This window comes from Oncorhynchus nerka, linkage group LG24, assembly GCF_034236695.1.
Source record: "Oncorhynchus nerka isolate Pitt River linkage group LG24, Oner_Uvic_2.0, whole genome shotgun sequence".
Lineage (NCBI taxonomy): Eukaryota > Metazoa > Chordata > Actinopteri > Salmoniformes > Salmonidae > Oncorhynchus > Oncorhynchus nerka.
Window position 1 is genome coordinate 75,989,343 of NC_088419.1, and position 18,421 is coordinate 76,007,763.

An 18,421-nucleotide genomic window follows, 5' to 3' on the forward strand; every position below is an offset into this window, starting at 1 on the left:
ATTGCAGTCTGTGTAGCAGTCCTCAGGCAGAGCGCATGCGCTATATTGGACCGCAGAGCTAAGAGAGCTTTGTGTTACTGTTTAGTGACCTTCAGCTAGGCACGCGCTCTTAAAGGTGCAGGGAGCGAGCGAGTGGGTAAATGGAGCGCGCTCACAAAAAAAGGCTGCAGTATTGGACTGCATATTGGACCACTCACATGCAGCACGAATATGTAACGGTTTCATGTCTCTCTTTAATTGAAGTAACTGCTGCATTTGATAAGGCAATACCTGACACACACACATACACACAAACCTTTCCCTGCACATGACACATGCCAGGGTCAGCGAGGTTTCTTGGGAAAAATGAGAAACTAGGGCTGTCAGAATGATTTTGCTTACCTTTACTTTGGACAAAATCAATATTCTTGTAATGCTTTTTGAATAAAAAATGTTAAATTACAGCTCAATTTGAGCAAATAAGGCGATTTACTCTGACATTTTTTCATTGTTTGACAGTCCTAATATAAACTCTTTAGTGAACATTCAGTACTTTCCTGGTTGTCATACACTGTACTCTATCTGAGTGCTACATTGCCTTGCAAAACTATTCATCCCCCTTGGCATTTTTCCTATTTTATTGCATTACAACTTGTAATTAGATTTTTATTTGGATTTCATGTGATGGACATACACAAAATAGTCTAAATTGGTGAATTGAAATGAAAAAACAACTTGTTTAAAAAAAAACATCCATAATATTTCAAAAGGAAAAGTGGTGTGTGTAAATGTATTCACCCCTTTGCTATGAAGCCCCTAAATAAGATCTGGTGCAACCAATTACCTTCAGAAGTCACGTAATTAGTTAAATAAAGTCCACCTGTGTGCAATCTAAGTGTCACACAATCTCAGTACATATACACCTGTTCCGAAAGGCCCCAGAGTCTGCAACACCACTAAGCAAGTGGCACCACCAAGCAAGTGGCACCATGAAGGCCAAGGATCTCTCCAAACAGGTCACGGACAAAGTTGTGGAGAAGTACAGATCCCAGGGTTGGGTTAAAAAAAAAATATCTGAAACTTTGAACATCCCACTGAGCACCATTAAATCCATTGTAAAAAATGGAAAGAATATGGCACCACAACAAATCTGCCAAGAGAGGGCCGCTCACCAAAACTCACGGACCAGGCAAGGAGGGCATTAATCAGAGAGGCAACAAAGAGACCAAAGATAACCCTGAAAGAGCTGCAAAGCTCCACAGCAGAGATTGGAGTATCTGTCCATTGGACCACTTTAAGCCGTACATTCCACAGAGCTGGGCTTTACGGAAGAGTGGCCCGAAAAAAAGCCATTGCTTAAAGAAAAAAAATAAGTAAACATGTTTGGTGTTTGCCAAAAGGCATGTGGGAGACTCCCCAAACATATGTAAGAAGGTACTCTGGTCAGATGAGACTAACATTGAGCTTTTTGGCCATCAAGGAAAATGCTATGTCTGTCACAAACCCAACAGCTCTCATCACCCCGAGAATCTCATCCCCACAGTGAGGCATGGTGGTGGCAGCATCATGCTGTGGGGATTGTTTTCATTGGCAGGGACTGGGTAACTGGTCAGATTTGAAGGAATGGTGGATGGTGCCAAATACAGGGAAATTCTTGAGGGAAACCTGTTTCAGTCTTCCACAGATTTGAGACTGGGACATCTTCCAGCAGGACAATGACCCTAAGCAGTCTGCTAAAGCAACACTCGAGTGGTTTAAGGGAATCATTTAAATGTCTTGGAATGGCCTAGTAAAAGCGCAGACCTCAATCCAATGGAGAATCTATGGTATGACTTAAAGATTGCTGTACACCAGCAGAACCCATCCAACTTGAAGGAGCTGGAGCAGTTTTTCCTTGAAGAATGGGCAAAAATCGCAGTGGCTAGTTGTGCCAAGCTTATAGAGACATACCCCAAGATACTTGCAGCTGTAATTGCTGCAAAAGGTGGCTCTACAATGTATTGACTTTGTGGGGGGTGAATAGTTATGCACGCTCAAGTGTTTTGTGTGTGTGTTATTTCTTGTTTGTTTCGCAATAAAACTATTTTGCATCTTCAAAATAGTAGGCATGTTGTGTATATCAAATGATACAAACTCCCCCAAATTTAATTTAATTCCAGGTGGTAAGGCAACAAAATAGGAAAAATGCCAAGGGGGTGAATACTTTCGCAAGCCACTGTGTGTGAAGTCTGTTGTTAGACTTGTGCATTGATTTGAGCATACATGCCAATGCCTCAGAAGTACAAAGCAATGATATTATATTCCTCTTAATATAGAACCTCATCACCCTGCTGTACCTCCAGGCTAAGAGTACTGCTCCTCCCCTGGGCATCCGTGACCTTGATGCAGCCTTATACAGCCTGATAGGCTACAGGGTGTCCTCCATACGATGCACTGCTCCCATTACAGCTTATAGGGACTGTATGAGCTCTTATAAAGGCTCATAGGTTAGCTATGTTTCCCTTGTGAGGGTTCATATACTTCTTATGCTGCTCTTGTGTAGGTTCATAGTTATGCTGCCACCTTAGCTTAGGTTAATTATGTCCTCCATACTATTCTACAATTACAGCTTCTAAGGACTCTACAAAATAAAAACAAGTGGTTCTATATTGTGCCAAATATCAGGATACTTTTCCAACCTTTTTGAGGATAATAAAAACAATCACAAATAAATGTTTTGATCCTGTAGCAAAGCTAACTAAAAATCAGTATTCCCCAAGTAAAGATGGCCTTCACTTCAGCAGTGGTGAATTCATGAACTTCTTCGATGAAAAGATCATGATCATTAGAAAAAAATTACGGACACCTCTTTGAACATGCATATTTCTCCAAAAATCAGTTGCCTGATTCTGCACAGAACTGCGAGGACCTTGGCTCAACGTAGACATTCACGTTTTTATTTGACTTGTATCGCTCAACACATTCACTAAAATAGTTATGGCATCTAAACTTTTCAGCTGTCTACTGGACCCTATTCCAACTAAACTACTGAAAGAGCTACACTATACATTGGGGCAAAAAAGTATTTAGTCAGCCACCAATTGTGCAAGTTCTCCCACTTAAAAAGATGAGAGAGGCCTGTAATTTTCATCATAGGTACACTTCAACTATGACAGACAAAATTAGAAGAAAAAAAATCCAGAAAATCACATTGTAGGATTTTTAATGAATTTATTTGCAAATTATGGTGGAAAGTAAGTATTTGGTCACCTATAAACAAGCAAGATTTCTGGCTCTCACAGACCTGTAACTTCTTATTTAAGAGGCTTAAGAGGCTCATCTGTCCTCCACTCATTACCTGTATTAATGGCACCTGTTTGAACTTATCAGTATAAAAGACACCTGTCCACAACCTCAAACAGTCACACTCCAAACTCCACTATGGCCAAGACCAAAGCTGTCAAAGGACACCAGAAACAAAATTGTAGACCTGCACCAGGCTGGGAAGACTGAATCTGCAATAGGTAAGCAGCTTGGTTTAAAGAAATCAACTGTGGGAGCAATTATTAGAAAATGGAAGACATACAAGACCACTGATAATCTCCCTCGATCTGGGGCTCCACGCAAGATCTCACCCCGTGGGGTCAAAATGATCACAAGAACGGTGAGCAAAAATCCCAGAACCACACGGGGGGACCTAGTGAATGACCTGCAGAGAGCTGGGACCAAAGTAACAAAGCCTACCATCAGTAACACACTACGCCGCCAGGGACTCAAATACTGCAGTGCCAGACGTGTCCCCCTGCTTAAGCCAGTACATGTCCAGGCCCGTCTGAAGTTTGCTGGAGAGCATTTGGATGACTCAGAAGAAGATTGGGAGAATGTCATATGGTCAGATGAAACCAAAATATAACTTTTTGGTAAAAACTCAACTCGTCGTGTTTGGAGGACAAAGAATGCTGAGTTGCATCCAAAGAACACCATACCTACTGTGAAGCATGGGGGTGGAAACATCATGCTTTGGGGCGGTTTTTCTGCAAAGGGACCAGGACGACTGATCCGTGTAAAGGAAAGAATGAATGGGGCCATGTATCGTGAGATTTTGAGTGAAAACCTCCTTCCATCAGCAAGGGCATTGAAGATGAAACGTGGCTGGGTCTTTCAGCATGACAATGATCCCAAACACACCGCCCGGGCAATGAAGGAGTGGCTTCGTAAGAAGCATTTCAAGGTCCTGGAGTGGCCTAGCCAGTCCCCAGATCTCAACCCCATAGAAAATCTTTGGAGGGAGTTGAAAGTCCGTGTTGCCCAGCAACAGCCCCAAAACATTTACATTTACATTTACATTTAAGTCATTTAGCAGACGCTCTTATCCAGAGCGACTTACAAATTGGTGCTTTCACCTTATGACATCCAGTGGAACAGCCACTTTACAATAGTGCATCTAGGTCTTTTAAGGGGGAGGGGGGAAGAAGGATTACTTTATCCTATCCTAGGTATTCCTTAAAGAGGTGGGGTTTCAGGTGTCTCCTGGAAGGTGGTGATTGACTCCGCTGTCCTGGCGTCGTGAGGGAGTTTGTTCCACCATTGGGGGGCCAGAGCAGCGAACAGTTTTGACTGGGCTGAGCGGGAACTGTACTTCCTCAGTGGTAGGGAGGCGAGCAGGCCAGAGGTGGATGAACGCAGTGCCATTGTTTGGGTGTAGGGCCTGATCAGAGCCTGGAGGTACTGAGGTGCCGTTCCCCTCACAGCTCCGTAGGCAAGCACCATGGTCTTGTAGCGGATGCGAGCTTCAACTGGAAGCCAGTGGAGAGAGCGGAGGAGCGGGGTGACGTGAGAGAACTTGGGAAGGTTGAACACCAGACGGGCTGCGGCGTTCTGGATGAGTTGTAGGGGTTTAATGGCACAGGCAGGGAGCCCAGCCAACAGCGAGTTGCAGTAATCCAGACGGAAAACATCACTGCTCTAGAGGAGATCTTCATGGAGGAATGGGCCAAAATACCAGCAACAGTGTGTGAAAACCTTGTGAAGACTTACAGAAAACGTTTGACCTCTGTCATTGCCAACAAAGGGTATATAACAAAGTATTGAGACAAACTTTTGTTATTGACCAAATACTTATTTTCCACCATAATTTGCAAATAAATTCATTAAAAATCCTACAATGTGATTTTCTGTTTTTTTTCTTTCTAATTTTGTCTGTCATAGTTGATGTGTACCTATGATGAAAATGACAGGCCTCTCATCTTTTTAAGTGAGAGAACATGCACAATTGGTGGCTGACTAAATACTTTTTTGCCCCACTGTATATACAAAAGTATGTAATGAGTGAATTTGGCTAATTCAGCCACACCTGTTGCTGACAGGTGTATAAAATTGAGCACACAGCCATGCAATCTCCATAGACAAACATTGGCAGTAGAAGGGCCTTACTGATGAGCTCAGTGACTTTCAATGTGGCACTGTCATAGAATGCCACCTTTCCAACAAGTCAGTTTGTAAAATTTCTGCCCTGGTAGAGCTGCCCTGGTCAACTGTAAGTGCTGTTATTGTGGAGTGAAAACATCTAGGACCAACATCTGCTCAGCCGCAAAGTGGTAGGCCACATAAGCTCACAGAACGGGACCGCTGAAACGTGTAGTGTGTAAAAATCATCTGCCCTCTGTTGCAGCACTCACTACCGAGTTCCAAACTGCCTCTGGAAGCAACGTCAGCACAATAACTGTTTGTTGGGAGTATCATGAAATGGGTTTTCATAGTCGAGAAGCTGCACACAAGCCTAAGATCTGCATGAGCAATGCCAAGCGTCTGCTGGAGTGGTGTAAAGCTTGCCACCATTGGACACTGGAGAAGTGGAAATGCATTCTCTGGAATGATGAATCATGCATCACCACATGGCAGTCCGATGAACGAATCTGGGTTTTGCGGATGCCAGGCGAATGCTACCTGCCCCAATGCATAGCGCCAACTGTAAAGTTTGGTGGAGGAGGAATAATGGTCTGGGGCTGTTTTTCATGGTTTAGACTAGGCCTCTTATTTCCAGTGAAGGGAAATCTTAACGCTACAGTATACAATGGCATTCTAGACAATTCTGTGCTAACAGGTCTACGCAGACAAGTTCTTGCCTGGTTTAGATCTCATCTGTTGAAAAGATATCTGTTTGTCTCTGTGGATGGTTTGTCCTCTGACAAATCGACGGTAAGTTTCACTGGTCCTCAAGGTTCTGTTCTGGGACCACTATTGTTCTCACCCTATATGCTACCTCTTGGTGATGTCATTCGGAAACACAATGTTTCCGAATGACTCATCTCTTCAGTTGGTCCTATGATTGAGTGTAGTCTGGCCCAGGGGTGCGAAGGTGAATGTCAAGGCACTGGAGTGACGAACCCCCGTTGCTGTCTCTGCCTGGCCGGCTCCCCTCTCTCCACTGTGATTCTCTGCCTCTGACCCTGTTATGGGGGCTGAGTCACCGGCTTACTCGCGCTCCCCCATGCCATCCTTAAGAAGGGTGCATCACGTCATGCCAGGCTTTTTTCCACTAGACTTGACTTGAGTGGGTTGAGTCACTGACGTGATCTTTCTGTCTGGTTTTGCACCCCTTCCGGCTCGTGCAGTGAGGGTGATCTTCGTGGGCTATACTCAACCTTGTCTCAGGGTAGTAAGTTAGTGGTCTGTTGATATCCCTTTGGTGGTGTGGGTGCTGTGATTGGGGTTATCCTGCCTGTTTGGCCCTGTCCGGGTGTTCTCCAACCCCCCCTGTCTCAGTCCCTCGTATCTATACTGCAATAGTGTATGTGCCAGGTGGCTAGGGTCTTTCCTATCTGGTGTAATTATCCTGTCTTTTCTGGCATCCTATGTGATCTCTCTCTTTCTCTCTCTTTCTCTCTCTTTCTCTCTCTTTCTCTCTTTCTTTTGCACCTGCAGTCTCAACCTCTGAATGCTCGGCTATGAAAAGCCAACTGACATTAACTACTGTGGTGCTGACCTGTTGTACCCCATATAACCACTGTGATTTTACTATTTGGTCTGCTGGTCGTATGTGAACGTTTTGAATATCTTGAAGAATGATCTGGCCTTAATGGCCATGTACCCTTACAATCTCCACCCGGCACAGCCAGAAGAGGACTGGCCACCCCTCAGAGCCTGGTTCCTCTCTACCCGGCACAGCCAGAAGAGGACTGGCCACCCCTCGGAGCCTGGTTCCTCTCCACCCGGCACAGCCAGAAGAGGACTGGCCTGGTTCCTCTCCACCCGGCACAGCCAGAAGAGGACTGGCCACCCCTCGGAGCCTGGTTCCTCTCCACCCGGCACAGCCAGAAGAGGACTGGCCACCCCTCGGAGCCTGGTTCCTCTCCACCCGGCACAGCCAGAAGAGGACTGGCCACCCCTCGGAGCCTGGTTCCTCTCCACCCGGCACAGCCAGAAGAGGACTGGCCACCCCTCGGAGCCTGGTTCCTCTCCACCCGGCACAGCCAGAAGAGGACTGGCAACCCCTCGGAGCCTGGTTCCTCTCTACCCGGCACAGCCAGAAGAGGACTGGCCACCCCTCTGAGCCTGGTTTACTGGGGCTCTCTCATGCCGTCCCTGGAGGGGGTGCGTCACCTGACTGGGTTGATTCACTGTTGTGGCCATCCTGTCTGGGTTGGCGCCCCCCCCTTGGGTTGTGCCGTGGCGGAGATCTTTGTGGGCTATACTCAGCCTTGTCTCAGGATGGTAAGTTGGTGGTTGAAGATATCCCTCTAGTGGTGTGGAGGCTGTGCTTTGGCAAAGTGGGTGGGGTTATATCCTTCCTGTTTGGCCCTTTCCAGGGGTGTCCTCGGATGGGGCCACAGTGTCTCCTGACCCCTCCTGTCTCAGCCTCCAGTATTTATGCTGCAGTAGTTTATGTGGCGGGGGGCTGGGATCAGTTTGTTATATCTGGAGTACTTCTCCTGTCCTATTCGGTGTCCTGTGTGAATCTAAGTGTGCGTTCTCTAATTTTCTCCTTCTCTCTTTCTTTCTCTCTCTCGGAGGACCTGAGCCCTAGGACCATGCCCCAGGACCACCTGACATGATGACTCCTTGCTGTCCCCAGTCCACCTGGCCATGCTGCTGTTCCAGTTTCAACTTCCACCTGACTGTGCTGCTGCTCCAGTTTCAACTGTTCTGCCTTATTATTATTCGACCATGCTGGTCATTTATGAACATTTGAACATCTTGGCCATGTTCTGTTATAATCTCCACCCGGCACAGCCAGAAGAGGACTGGCCACCCCACATAGCCTGGTTCCTCTCTAGGTTTCTTCCTAGGTTTTGGCCTTTCTAGGGAGTTTTTCCTAGCCACCGTGCTTCTACACCTGCATTGCTTGCTGTTTGGGGTTTTAGGCTGGGTTTCTGTACAGCACTTGAGATATCAGCTGATGTACGAAGGGCTATATAAATACATTTGATTTGATTTGATTTGGTTCCTCTCCACCCGGCACAGCCAGAAGAGGACTGGCCACCCCTCGGAGCCTGGTTCCTCTCCACCCGGCACAGCCAGAAGAGGACTGCCCACCCCTCGGAGCCTGGTTCCTCTCCACCCGGCACAGCCAGAAGAGGACTGGCCACCCCTCGGAGCCTGGTTCCTCTCCACCCGGCACAGCCAGAAGAGGACTGGCCACCCCTCGGAGCCTGGTTCCTCTCCACCCGGCACAGCCAGAAGAGGACTGGCAACCCCTCTGAGCCTGGTTCCTCTCTAGGTTTCTTCCTAGGTTCCTGCCTTTCTAGGGAGTTTTTCCTAGCCACCGTGCTTCTACATCTGCATTGCTTGCTGTTTGGTGTCTTCTGAGTTTTAGGCTGGGTTTCTGTATAATCACTTTGTGACATCTGCTGATGTAAAAAGAGCTTTATAAATACATTTGATTGCTTGATTGAGCGATTGATTGATTGAAATAAGGATTCTTTGGCTTGTAACCATAGCGGAACCCTTTTTAGTGCTATTGGAACCTTTTTTTGAAGATTCTATAAAGAATCATGTTCATCAGGTTCTAAATGGAACCTGTATGGTGTTATAAAGAACCCTTTCCTAAGGTTCTATAAAAAAAAAACATGAAGCAAGAGTGTGCAAAGCTGTCATTAAGGCAAAAGGTGGCTACTTTGAAGAATCTAAAATCTAAAATATATTTTGATTTGCTTAACACTTTTTTGCTTACTACATGATTCCATATGTGTTATTTCATAGTTTTGATGTCTTCACTATTATTCTACAATGTAGAAAATAGTAAAAATAAAGAAAAACCCTTGAATAACTTTTTACTGTTACTGTATATACGGTATATCTTTTTTAATTGTGATTTAACAGGGGGTGATTCAGCACCCCTATAACCGGGGAATTTAGCATTTTGGGGGGGTATAATATTTCTGCCTCTGTAACTTTCTCACTCATTTTTATTCACGATTCACTCGGGATTATTTGTAATCATGGTAGCGTCCACATTAATGTAGAAGTGTTGAGAAACATATTTTATTCTTATTTACAATTAAAACAACTCCAAAATGACACAATACATGATTTACCATTCATTTCGATTGGGCACAAAATAATCTGAAACACAACCAAAACAAACAGAAAATCCATCCAACAAGCTTGATGTAATCATTGCATGCTATGAATATGGGACCAAATACTACATTTTTGATTACTTTAATACACATTTAAGTGAATTTGTCCCAATACTTTTGGTCTCCTAAAATGGGGGGACTATGTACAAAAAGTGTCCCCATAGGGATGAAAATACCCTCAAATGAACAGGCTGCACGTTAACCTCATAGCCATTGTATCATTTCAAGTCCAAAGTGCTGGAGTACAGAGCCAAAACAACAACAAAACGTGTCCCAATGCTTTTGGATCTCACTGTACTGTATGTTGCCCTTGTGGAAGTTCATAGACTTCTTGTGCTGCCAACTTCGGATTCGTATAGACATACAGTGAACATTTCCCCCACTTTACCCTAAGGAGATAGATGTAGAGAGTTGTAATGTTGAAGACCCTCTTCTCTAACTTTACTCAGAGTAACAAAAGAGAAAGACCTGTGAGAAGCCAAGTGCCTAACAGAGCTGTCATTTCAATTCAAATGTAATATGATGGTGAACAAATCTCATGCAGTCTGTTTATCTTTGCTGCTATATGGCAGTGCTGGATGTCGTGGGTAATGTCGTGGGTAATGTTGTGGGTAATGTCTTGGGTAATTAGGTGTTGTGTGGCAGTAATGGAAATCGTCTGATAGACAGACCCAGATAGACAGTGTGTATCTATGGGGAGTGTGTTAATGACATTTATTACAATGGAAAAAGCAGTGTGATCCACTTCAATCCATCACAGCAGTGCAGAGAGTAGAACATAGCAATATAACCATATTGAGTGAGTGAGTGTGATGTGAATGTGTCAGAATGTTACGTATGTGAGGAAATTAATATGAAACACCTTGATCCTAAACCTGCACACATTGAAGGACTGAAAATCACTTTAAATGGACTTTTTCCTTTGAAAATGTGTTTTTTTTTTGTCAAATATGAAGATGAATCTAGGTCCAGTACAGGAAAGAGCAACCAACAAGCAAACACAGCCCTACAGAAACAGCCAAAGTGAAACCTTCCTTTCTGAAACCTCTTTTCTTAACTGAAGCAGTGTCTTTTGTCTCTGACCGTGTCTCAGCCTCCAAGGCATATCACCAGTAAGGAAGGCTGAGACATTTGGAAAAAACACCCACGCTGCGTTTTGCACCTCCGTACCCAATTAGCAATTAGCCAGGCCTTTTAAGTTGAGACCTTTGCTGTGGCGTCTGATCCCAGCCTGATTTATATGCCGCTTGTGCAGTTGCTGATAAGAGAAGGGCCCCAGAATACATATTAGAGTTTTACATTTAATTTTATGATGATTTGCATGTCAGGAGAGCCTTGGGGGCTCCGGGGATAACGTAACCGCTCTTCAAAAGGATATCTGTGTGCCGCGTGGCAGCAAAGTGTGTAGGATTGCGCTTTTTTGTGTGCAGGTAGGTAATTTACTCCCTGACTAATCTGCAGAGATAGGGAGAAGTTGTAGTAGAAAAATCACTTACACAAAGAACAAAGCTCTCTCACTCTCTGAGGCACCTTGTCAAAACCTACAAAATGAACTCCATGCATTAGATAGAGATGCTCCCTCAGCATATGGCTGGCATGAAAGAGGGATGTTTGTGTTGACATGTTTGTGTGTGAAAGAGTGTGTGAGTATATAAAGTGTGTGTGTGTGTGTGTGTGTGTTTGCATGTTCTTATATAAACAGAAAGTGCTCACATTACACCTGCCCTTCACACTCACTATTGACTACTACCAGTCTTCCCAGCAGTAGTCTCTAATGTGATCACAGTCAGGGACAAACGCTCTGTTTAACTGTCTGTCTCGCGGGAGAGACCTGCAACACCATGTAAACATGCCCACTATATCAAACACACTAAACCCACACACACTAATTCAGAAACTCTATTTGCATACATACAAAGCCTATCAGAGCAATGCTTGTCACAAGAAAGAATGTAGGAAAACCTTGAAGACTAGATTACACAGCCAGTTGTACACCATCCCTTACATACACAATATAAATAACATTATAACAACAAATACCTACACAACTGCACAATCATTCGCAGTGTAAAGACTTTACAATAGTGTAATAACCACACATGAAGTAGGCCTACACCATAACACCTTTGATGAGATCCCCTGGTACTTTGGTATACTTTTTTAGCCAGTAGTTCTGGAAGCGCTCACAAGCCAAAAGTGATCCCCGGAAATTGCTTATTTAAAGTCACAGGTGCAGATATGTTCACCACGTCATTGATCTCTCTCTCTCGCTCTGCTGTGTGTGCATCAGGAGGTTTAAAAAATACTTAGTCGCCAAAGTTCCGGAGCATGTCTTTAATGTCTTACCTACTCTATCAAACTCATATATACTTTCTGATCATATATTTGGTATTTTATCCTCCTAAAACATCTCATTATCCTGAAAAGGTATGAACAGCAGGAGAACAGACATGCTTTGGAATGTACATCTATAAGCATATTTCTCTCCCTGCCAGCCAGTGTAAATAGCAAGCTGTCACATCAGCTTTAATGAGTTCTAGGATCCATTATTAATGACATGCCAAACAACTGGATGGCTCAGGGCTTACTGCACATCCTATACACTGTGTCTGCTCTACACACACTCACGCATGCAAGCTGCACACACACACACACACACACACACACACACACACACACACACACACACACACACACACACACACACACACACACACACACACACACACACACAGTGTCCCAGAGTGTGGGGAAATATGAAACATGTAAGTATGATGAGATTCTTACTGTGAACAATAGAACTGCAGTATAACAACAGAATATTGTCATTAATTTATTTCCATATTTAACTTTGTAATTGAATAAGGTGCATCACCATGAGAGGGCATTCCCGCATGGTGAACACCTGGGAGCTGTCCATTCAGCACTGCCCTGGTCAGCTACTCCTGACAAGCCATCAACACACTCTACATGTGCAGGACCATGGACAGCGACAACTTCCAAAACTAACAGAGATCAGTATTTCCTCACCACAAGTGATGATTCATTTTAGCAGCAAACTTTAGGCTTGTCCACTATCCTACCCCATTGGCAAAACAGTGCTGCTCCCCTCGCCCATATAAGTTGCACCAACCACCTCCACAATCTTTACGAGGAAATTAAAAATGAACCAAATTTCAGACAGTTCTTACCTGAAACATCCGACATCAATCATCGGCTTTTCTCTCTGAAAAACGGCGGTATGCTGCTTCCCCGGCACGCTACAGAGAAATGCATTAGCCTGGCGAGGGACGGAAGACAGAACAGTCGCTCCAAGGCTCCACTAGCCCCTCAGGCTAAGATCAGGAGACAATTACCGTATTCCTGCATCATATCAAATGAACATTATTCTGGATTCCGTTTATACCTTTTCTAATGATCAACTCTATACAATAATTATTATTATATTATACAGCTGGTTTGTTTGGAAAGCCTCCTCGCAATAGAGTTGTGGCTCTCGCACTCCCGCCTTTAGCTCGCCTGCGCTACTCCACTCGGCGGGAGAGGCTGATGTTATTCGTGATGATTAGTTTTGAGACCTTCCGCGGGCACTTTTCTTCTAATGGATGGAGAGACACTGCTGTGTGCCAGGCAGGGAAACAGCAGATGATGGTGGTTATATAAACTGTAGCTTGTGTCAACTGCCACTATCTATCGAAATCAAATATGTATCCTATTATACATTAGAGAAAGTACACCTCTTGGACACTGTCTGGACTAATGGACCAATCAACAGTGTGAATCTCAATCAAGAGGAAGAGATAGGAGTCAGACTGTGTTGACTATTCAGAAAGAAATGTGAAGTGTGTCTACATGTCTAATTTCATTATTGTGTATGTTTTTTTATTTCCATAAAAACTATTTATCTCTCTTTCTATCTTGCTCTCTCTCAGTCAGGTAAATGTTTCAGTTTTAATGCAGCCCAATAAGTCATGCAGCTCATATATCCACAGTAGGTGCTGATCAAAGGGCTTAGAACACAATAGTGACACCATGCCCGTAAGCCACCATTAATTACTTTCTCGTCCTGAAATTGGGAGTCTACTTGGGCTCAGAGAGATGTAAAGGAAGGGCAAACAACAGACACAGGAAAGTGGAGGGAGAGGAAGGGTGAACAACAGACACAGGAAAGTGGAGGGAGAGAGAATGGAGAGGAAGGGTGAACAACTGACACAGGAAGGGTGAATAACTGACACAGGAAGGTGGAGGGAGAGAGAATGGAGCGGAAGGGTGAACAACAGACATGGGAAAGTGGAAAGAGAGAGAATGGAGAGGAAGGGTGAACAACAGACACAGGAAAGTGGAAGGAGAGAGAATGGAGCGGAAGGGTGAACAACAGACACGGGAAAGTGGAAGGAGAGGAAGGGTGAACAACAGACACAGGAAAGTCGAGGGAGAGGAAGGGTGAACAACAGACACAGGAAAGTGGAGGGAGAGAGAATGGAGCGGAAGGGTGAACAACAGACACGGGAAAGTGGAAGGAGAGAGAATGGAGAGGAAGGGTGAACAACAGACACAGGAAAGTGGAAGGAGAGAGAATGGAGAGGAATGGTGAACAACAGACACAGGAAAGTGGAAGGAGAAAGAATGAAGAGGAAGGGTGAACAACAGACACAGGAAAGTGGAAGGAGAGAGAATGGAGATGAAGGGTGAACAACTGACACAGGAAAGTGGAGGGAAATATAATGTAGAGGAATGGTGGACAACAGACACAGGAAAGTGGAGGGAAATATAATGTAGAGGAATGGTGAACAACAGACACAGGAAAGTGGAAGGAGAGAGAATGGAGAGGAAGGGTGAACAACAGACACAGGAAAGTAGAAGGAGAGAGAATGGAGAGGAAGGGTGAACAACAGACACAGGAAAGTGGAAGGAGAGAGAATGGAGAGGAATGGTGAACAACAGACACAGGAAAGTGGAAGGAGAGAGAATGGAGAGGAAGGGTGAACAACAGACACAGGAAAGTGGAAGGAGAGAGAATGGAGATGAAGGGTGAACAACTGACACAGGAAAGTGGAGGGAATTATAATGGAGAGGAAGGGTGGACAACAGACACAGGAAAGTGGAAGGAGAGAGAATGGAGAGGAAGGGTGGACAACAGACACAGGAAAGTGGAAGGAGAGAGAATGGAGATGAAGGGTGAACAACTGACACAGGAAAGTGGAGGGAAATATAATGGAGATGAAGGGTGGACAACAGACACAGGAAAGTGGAAGGAGAGAGAATGGAGAGGAAGGGTGAACAACAGACCCAGGAAAGTGGAAGGAGAAAGAATGAAGAGGAAGGGTGAACAACAGACACAGGAAAGTGGAAGGAGAGAGAATGGAGATGAAGGGTGAACAACAGACACAGGAAAGTGGAGGGAAATATAATGGAGAGGAAGGGTGGACAACAGACACAGGACAGTGGAAGGAGAGAGAATGGAGAGGAAGGGTGAACAACAGACACAGGAGAGTAGAAGGAGAGAGAATGGAGAGGAAGGGTGGACAACAGACACATGGAAGTGGAAGGAGAGAGAATGGTGAACAACAGACACAGGAAAGTGGAAGGAGAGAGAATGGAGAGGAAGGGTGAACAACAGACACAGGAAAGTGGAAGGAGAGAGAATGGAGAGGAAGGGTGAACAACAGACACAGGAAAGTGGAAGGAGAAAGAATGAAGAGGAAGGGTGAACAACTGACACAGGAAAGTGGAGGGAAATATAATGGAGAGGAAGGGTGGACAACAGACACAGGACAGTGGAAGGAGAGAGAATGGAGAAGAAGGGTGAACAACAGACACAGGAAAGTAGAAGGAGAGAGAATGGAGAGGAAGGGTGAACAACAGACACAGGAAAGTGGAAGGAGAGAGAATAGAGAGGAATGGTGAACAACAGACACGGGAAAGTGGAAGGAGAGAATGGAGATGAAGGGTGAACAACAGACACAGGAAAGTGGAGGGAGAGAGAATGGAGAGGAAGGGTGGACAACAGACACAGGAAAGTGGAAGGAGAGAGAGAATGGAGAGGAATGGTGAACAACAGACACAGGAAAGTGGAAGGAGCGAGAATGGAGATGAAGGGTGGACAACAGACACAGGAAAGTGGAAGGAGAGAGAATGGAGAGGAAGGGTGAACAACAGACCCAGGAAAGTGGAAGGAGAGAGAATGGAGATGAAGGGTGAACAACAGACACAGGAAAGTGGAGGGAAATATAATGGAGAGGAAGGGTGGACAACAGACACAGGACAGTGGAAGGAGAGAGAATGGAGAGGAAGGGTGAACAACAGACACAGGAAAGTAGAAGGAGAGAGAATGGAGAGGAAGGGTGGACAACAGACACAGGGAAGTGGAAGGAGAGAGAATGGAGATGAAGGGTGGACAACAGACACAGGGAAGTGGAAGGAGAGAGAATGGTGAACAACAGACACAGGAAAGTGGAAGGAGATAGAATGGAGAGGAAGGGTGAACAACAGACACAGGAAAGTGGAAGGAGAAAGAATGAAGAGGAAGGGTGAACAACAGACACAGGAAAGTGGAAGGAGAGAGAATGGAGATGAAGGGTGAACAACTGACACAGGAAAGTGGAGGGAAATATAATGGAGAGGAAGGGTGGACAACAGACACAGGAAAGTGGAAGGAGAGAGAATGGAGAGGAAGGGTGAACAACAGACACAGGAAAGTAGAAGAGAGAGAGAATGGAGAGGAATGGTGAACAACAGACACAGGAAAGTGGAAGGAGAGAGAATGGAGATGAAGGGTGGACAACAGACATAGGAAAGTGGAAGGAGAGAGAATGGAGATGAAGGGTGAACAACAGACACAGGAAAGTGGAGGGAAATATAATGGAGAGGAAGGGTGGACAACAGACACAGGACAGTGGAAGGAGAGAGAATGGAGAGGAAGGGTGAACAACAGACACAGGAAAGTAGAAGGAGAGAGAATGGAGATGAAGGGTGGACAACAGACACAGGAAAGTGGAAGGAGAGAGAATGGAGATGAAGGGTGAACAACAGACACAGGAAAGTGGAGGGAAATATAATGGAGAGGAAGGGTGGACAACAGACACAGGACAGTGGAAGGAGAGAGAATGGAGAGGAAGGGTGAACAACAGACACAGGAAAGTGGAAGGAGAGAGAATGGAAAGGAATGGTGAACAACAGACACAGGAAAGTGGAAGGAGAGAGAATGGAGATGAAGGGTGGACAACAGACACAGGAAAGTGGAAGGAGAGAGAATGGAGATGAAGGGTGAACAACAGACACAGGAAAGTGGAGGGAAATATAATGGAGAGGAAGGGTGGACAACAGACACAGGACAGTGGAAGGAGAGAGAATGGAGAGGAAGGGTGAACAACAGACACAGGAAAGTAGAAGGAGAGAGAATGGAGAGGAAGGGTGAACAACATACACAGGGAAGTGGAAGAAGAGAGAATGGAGATGAAGGGTGGACAACAGACACAGGGAAGTGGAAGGAGAGAGAATGGTGAACAACAGACAGAGGAAAGTGGAAGGGAGAGAATAGAGAGGAAGGGTGAACAACAGACACAGGAAAGTGGAAGGAGAGAGAATGGAGAGGAAGGGTGAACAACAGACACAGGAAAGTGGAAGGAGAAAGAATGAAGAGGAAGGGTGAACAACAGACACAGGAAAGTGGAGGGAAATATAATGGAGAGGAAGGGTGGACAACAGACACAGGAAAGTGGAAGGAGAGAGAATGGAGAGGAAGGGTGGACAACAGACACAGGAAAGTGGAAGGAGAGAGAATGGAGAGGAAGGGTGAACAACAGACACAGGAAAGTGGAGGGAAATATAATGGAGAGGAAGGGTGGACAACAGACACAGGACAGTGGAAGGAGAGAGAATGGAGAGGAAGGGTGAACAACAGACACAGGAAAGTAGAAGGAGAGAGAATGGAGATGAAGGGTGGACAACAGACACAGGGAAGTGGAAGGAGAGAGAATGGTGAACAACAGACACAGGAAAGTGGAAGGAGAGAGAATAGAGAGGAATGGTGAACAACAGACACGGGAAAGTGGAAGGAGAGAATGGAGATGAAGGGTGAACAACAGACACAGGAAAGTGGAGGGAGAGAGAATGGAGAGGAAGGGTGAACAACAGACACAGGAAAGTGGAAGGAGAGAGAATAGAGAGGAATGGTGAACAACAGACACGGGAAAGTGGAAGGAGAGAATGGAGATGAAGGGTGAACAACAGACACAGGAAAGTGGAAGGAGAGAGAATGGAGATGAAGGGTGGACAACAGACACAGGGAAGTGGAAGGAGAGAGAATGGTGAACAACAGACACAGGAAAGTGGAAGGAGATAGAATGGAGAGGAAGGGTGAACAACAGACACAGGAAAGTGGAAGGAGAGAGAATGGAGATGAAGGGTGAACAACTGACACAGGAAAGTGGAGGGAAATATAATGGAGAGGAAGGGTGGACAACAGACACAGGACAGTGGAAGGAGAGAGAATGGAGAGGAAGGGTGAACAACAGACACAGGAAAGTAGAAGGAGAGAGAATGGAGAGGAAGGGTGAACAACAGACACAGGGAAGTGGAAGAAGAGAGAATGGAGATGAAGGGTGGACAACAGACACAGGGAAGTGGAAGGAGAGAGAATGGTGAACAACAGACAGAGGAAAGTGGAAGGAGAGAGAATAGAGAGGAAGGGTGAACAACAGACACAGGAAAGTGGAAGGAGAGAGAATGGAGAGGAAGGGTGAACAACAGACACAGGAAAGTGGAAGGAGAAAGAATGAAGAGGAAGGGTGAACAACAGACACAGGAAAGTGGAGGGAAATATAATGGAGAGGAAGGGTGGACAACAGACACAGGAAAGTGGAAGGAGAGAGAATGGAGAG

The 18,421-nt window shown here is 45.3% G+C and overlaps 1 pseudogene; it reads right to left on the reverse strand.

Moving 5' to 3' along the window:
* Positions 1-10,713: 10,713 nt before the first annotated feature.
* LOC115124296 (aquaporin-4-like) overlaps positions 10,714-18,421 on the reverse strand; it is a 35,912-nt pseudogene continuing 28,204 nt past the window's right edge.